Below are 10,558 nucleotides of genomic sequence, written 5' to 3' on the forward strand. Positions count from 1 at the left end.
ATTTAAAAATATCATGATAAATTGATAATATTATTTATTATACTTTTAAACTTATTTAATTGGTTTTTGAAAATATTGTATATTTATTTGTTTTTAGCAGTAGTATTATGTACAAATTCATGTATATTTTATAAATATATTTGCATTAAACCGAAAAAACAAAAATAATATGATGAAACAAATGGTATTGACATATATATTTTTTTAAATCAAAACGTTGTATGGTACGATATTAACAATTTTGGTTTTATAACATCAAAGTTCAATTTTATGGAAAATGTTAACCCATGTCTAGTGACAAGGCATTGATTAAAATAGTATTTCATAATTGGATCGATTAATCGAATTGATACTCATTTAATTTGAAAAGATAGTTAAATTTTGGATCGAAGTCTAAAATTGATCTCTCTATTATATTAGTTCTATGATTTTGGTTCCCATACTATAATTTTAATGTATATTACTTTGGTGTCTTCAATAAAATCGAGAGCTAACAAAACTGCAAGTTGGCTAGCAAAATAATCTAAAAAGAGATGTGCCCTAATGGAGGAGTCAACAGATCTCCATTTTCTTTGGTTTTAATTTTGGAAAGAGATGAACTTCTTAACAAAGTTGTTAATATTATATCATATCATGTTTTTGTTTTTTCTTAATGATATATATTGAGGTACTAGTTGTTTCAACATATTATTCTGAATTTTTTTATTTAATGCAAATATATTTATAAATAAATAAACATATATATATGAATTTGTACATAATACTACTACAAAAACCAAATAAATATACAATCTATTCAAAAACCAAATAAATAACTTTAAAAGTATAACAAATAATATCATTAATTTATGATGGTATTTTTGAATACTTAATCTAAACATACGATATTTAAATAAATATTTTTCTTTTCCCGTGCAAAAATATATTAAGATAAAAATAAAGAAATGAAAAAGAAATTAATTTTAGCTTTAGGATTCTTAAACTTTAAAGAGGGAGTACAATTGTTTTTTTAAAAGAGATTGAAAAATTTATAAATTTTGGTTTGAAAAAATAAAGTGTAAAAAAAATAATTGCAGTAAAAAAATAGAGAAACCTAACTTTCAAGGATTATTTTAGTTTTTTTTATTAGGTTAAAAATAGTCAAATAACAAAAGACAAGTTAAAAATTATAAAACATCTTTCACATTTATGTATTAATCGAAACAAGCTATTCCATCGAAATTCACTAAAACTAGACAAAACTAATCAAAACAATCAGTATTAGTTGGTACCAAGTCCAGTATGAAAAATCATTTTTAAATATATCGTATTTTGACATAACTAAAATATTTCAGTCAGTATATTGATATCAAAATGAAATTAACAAAATTGCTTCTCCCTCTTCAAAGGTATTTTGTATTTATGTAGTATAACGAGACGATAAGAAGTTATTCTCTTGTTGATATTAGTTATTAAGATTTGTTCATATTGTAAAATTGTTTCAATAAATAGAAGTTCAAACTTTTAAGTTTTATAATAAAAAATTAGGTTAAATTTGGTATGATTGCCTTGACTTAACTCAATAACCTCATAATTCTTTTACTTAGAAAATATTTTTTTAATCATCTAATTAGACAATCTATAAACATTTCAAATTAGGAAGATGATGGAAAACCTTTGTCAAACACCATATTTTGTTGGCAATAATTTGATGACATTAATTGGGATTTCAATTTTTAATTTTGAGTTGGACTATTTTAATTTTAATCTATTTAGACATTTTGATTGGACTTATTTTTACTCGTTTAATTTAGGCTCACTTAATCCAATTTTTGTTTGGGTTTAGTTGAATTGGGCCTATTTTGCATGAATAAAAAAGGTTTCGAGCCATTTAGACATGGTAGCCCACTATGGTGAGAAGTTTATTAAAGCATAATTTAATTTCTTCAAAATTTTAATAAAAAATATAAAAAGTTAAAAAGTTAAAAAAGCAAAAAAGCAAAAAAGCAAGAAAAAAAAAAGCAAAAAGAAAATTGATTGTCGTGACTCAACTGGCAGCCAACTTTCTTTTTCTTTTTCTATTTCTCCCTTCCCCCCATGTTGTCACTCCATTTCTAGTTATACACACAAATTTCTTGTTTTAAAAAAAAAAAAGACAATGCAAATTTGGAGTTAAATAACAATTTCAATTTATCAAGAATGTATAGTACCCTTCATTTAAAGGGTTTTGATAACTTAGGCTTTGCTTTATAGGTAGGATAGAAAGTGGTAAGAATGAAAACTTATTAATTAAATGGTTAAAATTCATTACTACTTTCTTATTTTATAGCTTAACCATTAGATTAATAAATTTTTCATCCTTACATATTTCCATCCCTTCTACCCAACAAAGCCTTAATCTTGAATTTAATAAGTTTGGACAAAAATTTAGGGATTTTGGGAAGTTTATAATTTGATCCCAAAATCAAATATTCTTGAAAATTGATCTCAAAATTAGAGATTCTTGGAGTTTTATCATAATTTAGGGATTCAAGGACTTTAATATCAAATTTAAGGATTCTTGAATTTTTAAACTTTTATTTTTAGATTTTCCATCTTTGATTTGATTTATTGAAATTCTAAAAACTTTGTTCTTCAAATCTTACTTGTTAAACTTGGGGAAGCTTTAAAAACTTATGGAAGCTTTAAAAACTTTGACTCTTCAAATCTTTTTCTTTTCCTACTAGTTTTCTTAAATTTGTTTGTTAGAACTCTAACGACTTTATTCTTCAAATTTTCTTTCTAGGACTTACAGAAGCTTTGGAGATTTTAATTCTTTAGATTTTCTTCTTTAATTATCTTCTTAAATTTTTCTTCATTTTTCCTTTTTCCCAAGGTATGTGTTAAATCCTTTAGCAATCATCTCAATGTTGAAGTCCATGGTTTGATTAGGAGTTGCCCAACAACTTACTTGTATCCTGAGAATCGATAGTTTTGTTTTCATCAAGAACATGTCTTAGAGATAGTAAATGAAATATTAGAGGAATAAAAGCTCCAAATCCCTTATGGGATAAACATAGCCTCTACTTTTCCACTTTACACAATGCCCAACTTAGCTTACAAACTAAAGAGCATATTTATCCATTTTATTATTAATGTCATACAATTTATGAGTAATTTACATGTCCTGCACTATCACACATGCATCTAACGATATACCTTTAGACATGCAACCTTGGTTAGTCTACCAACCATTGAATGATGTAAAACATCGTATTATCAATCCAGTCCATAAAAAGTAAAGTTGTTCTTCCTATTAATATAAAAGCAAAATAAGGTAACCAAAAATGCATAAAATGCAACCTATTTTAAATGGCATATTTAAATGATAGATTATACAATACTTCTAAGGCATATTTAGTATAACCCATTTTATATATAATATATATGATAAGAATATGCATGGCATGCTAAATGTGGATTTACATCATAAAATATCCACTACCTTTAATAATAAGTAAAATCCTAAAACTAACTAAGTGGTATACATCATACATTCTTGAAACTAGATGATGGATGATTATAAATTATTAATGTCACATGCTCATTAATTAATAAGAAGCCTAAGATGCCTTAAAATTTTTTGAAGAATTATACCTAAGCAAATTGCCTAGATTAAGATCCAAAATGATGGATTAAATTGATCATTGAGAAGTAATATGATGACTAAGTTAGCAACGTTGAATGACCAAAGGGACTAACAAATAGTAACAAACAATGGAGGTTATAAGCTGAACAGTTGGATAATATGTTAATCGATCATAATAGGTAAAGCGTTTCAAGTAAGCAAGCGAATGATATTGGGAAATTGAACAAGTGAACAGTGATGATGGGCTTTAGTTGTAGGATGAATGGTTTAATGGTGCATTGATCAACTAGTATATGTATGTTATGGCAAATTAATTAGGTGATTATGGTGAATTGGTGAGCAATGATTGTCTATGAATGATTGGGTTAATGGTGGATAGGTGGTGACAAGTATCAAAATTTGAAGGAAAAATTTAAGAGGTTTGGTTGAATGATCAAAAATGAGATTGTGAGGTGATAAATTGGTTCAATGAGTAATACTGATCGACTAAGACATGTGCTAATTGATTAATGATGATGATTGGATTTTAAAGGCTTTTAATGAGTACTTAAGTAAGCTTTGGAATGAAATGAAGATTTAGGCAATAGATAGATGTTATCGAGAGAGGTTAAGTTAGTTAAGCTAATTAAAAGGGAGTCTTGAGTGCTTGCAATAGATGGAGTACCTTGGTAGACTAGGGTCGATTGATCAAAATAGGTGTTGATCATTTAGAAAACTTGCATCAAATATAAATTCAACAATGTGGAGTCTTTACAATACCAAGCAGCTAGAACTAATAACATCAAAATATACTTAAAAAATAACATAAGTTACTAGCAAATTAGCTTTAAGACAAAACTTACCCAAAACCAGCATAAAATTAAATTGCAAGGTAAATTAAGGTAAAATCAATAGTAAAAAGAATAATCTGAAATACCCAAAAAGGGATTATGAACTAAGGAGACAATTTAGATCAGAAAAAATTGAATTGAGAATCCAATAATTAAATAAAAAAGTTGAACACAGGTGAAGAAATTGAAAAAGCAATGACAACAAAAATGATTGCATTTTTTTCTTATTTGTCAGAAAATGCTTGATTTAAGTAAGAAATAAAAGATATGAATAGAAAAAAAAGAGTATAAGGATTAAAATAAGATGTGAAAGTTTAAAGGATTATACATGCCCCAAAAAAGGAAAAAAAGTGTTTGGTACCATTGCAAAAAGGTAAGAAAACAACAGACTATGATTTTTTTTTTCTTAAGTGGAGGAAACCAACTCAAAATGGGGCTATAATGTAAAAGTGAGAGATGATGGTTATGTGCCTGTTTAAATAGGCAATAAGGCTTTTTAGATAGTTTTATCTAAAGCTACTTTAAGGCAAATTTAGGCCAAACTTGATCGAAGGCTTCATGATGGGTTAGGCTAATGGTAAAACTTATGGTCGTGGTAAATATGATGATTATGGTCTAAATTATTTATAATATTTTAAGTTTGGTATCTTATTGTTAATTTTGTTTCCGTATCATTATATTGGTTATGTTTTAGTTATGTTTAAGTATAATATATTTAAAGGTGATTTTTTATATCGAACTTAATACCGGATAATATCAATTATTTTCTTTAATTTCAACTGATTTCAATTAATTTTGATAAAATAACTTGTTTTGGCTAATACGTAAATGTAAAATATGTTTTGTAATTTTTAATTTGTCTTTTGTTGTTTGACTATTTCTAACATAATAAAAATAAAATTAAAATAACCCTAGAAAGTTAGATTTCTCTATTTTTTACTACAACTCATTTTCTTTTACACTTTGTTTTTTGAAAGCAAAATTCATTTTTAAGAAAGCAATTGTGCTCTCTCTCTAAAGTTTAAGAATTCTAAAGCTAAAATTATATATTTTTTTTCATCTCTTTGTTTTTATCTCAATATATTTTTACAAGAAAAAAATTACTTATTTAAATATCATATGATCAGATTAAATATTTAAAAATATCATGATAAATTGATGATATTATTTATTATACTTTTAAACTTACTTATTTAGTTTTTGAAAATATTGTATATTTATTTTGCATATTATTAGTAGTACTATTATGTACAAATTCATGTATATTTATAAATATATTTGCATTAAATCAAAAAATAAAAATAATATGCTAAAATAACTAATATCGATATATACCTTTTTTTTTAAAAAAATCGAAACATTGTATGGTACGATATTAATAATTTTGGTTTTATGTCATCAAAGTTCAATTTATGGAAAATGTTAACTTGTGTCTACTGACAAAGGCATTGATTAAGATAGTACTATCAAAATTGGATTGATCAATCGAAATGATACTCATTAGATCTGAAAAGATAGTTGAAATTTGGATCAAAGTCTAAAATTAATCTCTTTATTATATCAGTTCTACAATTTTGCTTCCCATATCATAATTTTAATGTATATTGCTTTTGTGTCTTCAATTAAATGTAGAGCTAACAATACTACAAGTTGGCTGGCAAAACAATCTAAAAAAGAGATGTGCCCTAGTGAATGAGTTAATGGATCTTCATTTTCTTTCGTCTTAATTTTAGACAAAGGTGAATTTCTCAACAAATCTGTTAATATCGTATTGCATAATGTTTTTGTTTTTATTTTTTTTAATGATATATGTCGGGTAACAATTGTTTTGACATATTATTTTGAATTTTTTGATTTAATACATATATATACATGAATTTGTACATAATACTACTACAAAAACCAAATAAATATACAAGATATTCAAAAACCAAATAAATAACTTTAAAAGTATAACAAATAATATCATTAATTTATGACAATATTTTTGAACCCTTAATTTGATAATAAATATTTAAATAAACAATTTTCTTTTTCATGTAAAAATATATTAAGAAAATAATAAGAAGATGAAAAAAGAAATTCATTTTAGTTTTAGGATTCTTAAAATTTAGAGAGAGAGCATAATTGCTTTTTTAAAAGAGATCGAACTACTTATAAATTTTGGTTTGAAAAAAATAAGTGTAAAAGAAAATAAATTGCAGTAAAAAATAGAGAAACCTAACCTTTTAGGTTTATTTTAGTTTTATTTTTATTAGGCTAAAAATAGTAAAAAAAAAAAGACAAGTTAAAAATTACAAAAGATTTTTCACATTTACATATCGATGGAAACAAGCCATTCCATCGAAATTCTCTGAAATTAAGTGAAGCTAACGACAACAACTAGTATTAGTCGATACCAAGTCCAGTATTAAAACCACTCTTAAGTGTACCGTATTTTGACATAACTAAAATATATCAATCTATACAATCAATATGAAAATGAAATTAACAACAATACTTTTTAACCCTCTTCAAGGGTACTTTGTATTTATGCAGTATAGTGAGACAATAAGAAGTTATTTTCTTGTTGATATTAGCTACTGAGATTTGTTCATATTGTAAAATTGTTTCAATGAATAAAAGTTTAAACTTTTAGGTTTTATAATAAAAAATTAGCTTAAATTTGGTATGATTGCTTTGACTTAACTCAATAACCTCATAATTTCTCTAATCAAAAAATATTTTTTTAATCATCTAATTAGACAATCTATAAACAATTCAATTTGGGAAGATGATGGAAAATCTTTTTCAAACACTATATTTTATTTGCAATAATTTGATGACATTAATTGGGATCTCAATTTTTAATTTTGAGTTGGATTATTTTAATTTGAACATATTTAGACATTTTGATTGGACTTATTTTGATTAATTTAATTTAGGCTCACTTAATCCAATTTTTGTTTAAGTTTAGTTGAATTGGGCCTATTTTTGCAAGAATAAAAAAAGGCTTTAAGCCATTTAGGCATGTTAACCCACTATGGCGAGATGTTTATTAAAGCATAATTTAATTTCTTCAAAATTTTAATAGAAAAATATAAAAAATAAAAAAGTTAAAAAAATAAAAAAGCAAAAACAACAAAGAAAAAAAAGAAAGAAAGTTGATTGTCGTGACTCAATATGGTAGCTGACTTTCTCCTTCTCCCTTTCCATCATGTTATCACTCCATTTCTAGCTATACATACAAATTTCTTATTTAAAAAAAAAATGACAATGCAAATTTGGAGTTAAATAACAATTTCAATTTATCAAGAATGTACAATACAATCTCTAAAAATTCTTAAATAAAAGAAAATCATCTAATTTTTTTCTTCAGCAAAAATTCATTTAAAGGGTTTTGATAACTTAGGCATTGCTTTAAAGGAAGGATAAAAAGTGGTAAGAATAGAAAACTTATTAATCCAATAGTTAAAATTAATAACCATTTTCTTATTTTATAGCTTAACCATTAGATTAACAAGTTTTCAATACTTACCCATTTCCATCCCTTTCTCCAAGCAAAGCCTTAATCTTGAATTTAATAAGTTTGGACAAAAAATTTAAGGATTCTGGGAATTTTATAATTTGATCCCAAAATCAAAGATTTTTCAAAATTGATCCCAAATTTAGCGATTCTTGGAATTTGATCATAATTTAGGGATTCATGGAATTTAATATCAAATTTAAAGATTTATGAATTTTCGAACTTTTATTTTTAAATCTTCTTTCTTTGGTATGATTTATTGAAATTCTAAAGACTTTGTTCTTCAAATCTTACTTTTTAAAGTTGTGAAAGCTTTAAAAACTTTAGTTCTTAGATTTTTTTTCCTTTTCCTAATAGTTTTCTTAAATTTGTTTGTTAGAACTGTAAAGACTTTATTCTTTAAATTTTCCTTCTAGAACATACAGGAGCTTTGGAGATTTTAATTCTTTAGTTTTTTTCTTATTTAATTGTCTTATTGAAATTGTTTTTCCAAATTATCTTCATATTTTCTTTTTCCCAAATTATGTGTTAAATCCTTTAGCATTTTCTCAATGTTGAAATTCTTGGTTTGATTAGGAGTTGCCACACAATTTATTTGTATCTCGAGAATTGATAGTTTTGTTTTTATCAAGAACTTGTTTTAGAGATAGTAAATAAAATATTAGAGGAATAAAAGCTCCAAATCCCATCTAGGATAAACACAGCCTCTACTTTTCCATTTCACACCATGCCTAACTTAGCTTACAAGTTAAAGAGCATATTTCTCCATTTTATTCTTAATGTCATGCAATTTATAAGCAATTTACATGTCCCATGTTGTCATGCATGTATCTAAAAATATACATATGGACATGCAACCTTGGTTAGTCTACCAACCATTGAATGATGCAAAACATCATAGTATTAATCAAGTCCATAAAAAGTAAAGTTGTTCATGCTATTAACATAAAATCTAAAAATGGTAACCAAAAATGCATAAAATGCGACCTAATTTAAATGGCATATTTAAATAACATATTATACAATACTTCTAAGGCATATTTAGTAGAACCCGTTTTAATACCTAATCTATATGATAAGACTATGCATGGCATGCTAAACGTGGATTTACATCATAAAATATCCACTACCTTTAATAATTAGCAAAATCTTAAAAATAACTAAGTGGTATACATCATACATTCCTAAAACTAAATGATGAATGATTTTACATTATGAATGTCACGTGTTCATTTGTTAATGAGAGGCCTAAGATGTCTTAGAGTTATTTAAAGAATTATGCCTAAACAAATCGTCCAGATTAAGATATGAGATAATGGATTAAATTGATCATTGAAAAGTAGTAAGATGACTAGGCTAGCAATGTTTAAATAACAAGAAGGACTAACGAATAGTAACAAACAATAGAAGTCATGAGTCGAATAGTGGGATAATATGTTAATTGATCATAATGGGCAAGGTGTATCAAGTAAGCAAGTGAATGATATCGAGAAATTGAACAAGTAAGTGATCATTGATGAAGGGCTTATATTATAGGATGAACGGTTGAATGATGTATCAATCAACTAACATAGGTAGGTTATGGCAAATTAATTGGGTAATTATGGTGAATTTGTGAGTAATGATTGTTAATGGATGATTGGGTTAATGGTGGATAGGTCGTGACAAGTATTAAAATTTAGGAGGTTTTGTTTGGTGATCAGGAGTGAGATAATAAGGTGATAGATTAGTCTAGTAAGCAATACTAATTGGCTATGACATGTATAGATTGATCAGCAATGATGACAGGATTTTCAAGACTTTTAATGAGTACATAAGTAAGTTTTAGAATGAAACAGAGAATTAAGCAATGGATATAAGTTATCGATGGAGGTTAAGCTAGTTAAGCTAATTAAGAGGGAATCATGGGTGATTGGAATAAATGTAGTACTTTGGTAGACTGGGGTTGATTGATCAAAATGGGTGACGATCATTTAGTGGTTGTGTTTAGTTTTAATGCAAGCTTTGAGTTGAAAAGTTGGATGGAGGTTTAGGACTAAGTGATAGCTCAAGCTAAGGCTAGAGAATGTCTCAAGGGTTTAGGTTGGCTGAGGTAGGTATTGCAATGATGTGGGGTGAGAGAAATAGGGAGACTTCTTAAAAGGACTTGAAAGGTCAAGAGTGAAAGCTGTTGGTTGATTGTTCAAAATGACCAAAAGAAGCTTATTTATAGAGAGAGGTTGAGAAATGATTGAATGACCAAGGGATAAATCTAAATATCGAACAGAATCCTTTAGACCTAATAATTCAAAAAGATTAATTATCTTTGGAATTTATAAAGGACATAATTTAGAGAATTATCTCTTAACTTATCCTCACACTGCCAATTAATCAACAGAGAAACTATTGATCGGCTTGATCCCTATTTTTTTATTAATAAAGCCATTAATTCGTTTAAATTCATTCTTAATGCAAATTGGATTCTTTTTCCATTGGTTGGCTATCTTGTGAGCCAATCGATGGTCGCATTTTATGGGTCTGTTTCAAGCCCAAAAATTAAGTTCAATTGCAAATTTTATTCTAAGTTGGTCTAAAATAATCCTTTGTTAAGTTGATGTGGACTTGTCGATCAACTAT

Source organism: Durio zibethinus, chromosome 10 (genome assembly GCF_047325235.1).
Source record: "Durio zibethinus cultivar Kanyao isolate XHJ-2024 chromosome 10, ASM4732523v1, whole genome shotgun sequence".
NCBI lineage: Eukaryota > Viridiplantae > Streptophyta > Magnoliopsida > Malvales > Malvaceae > Durio > Durio zibethinus.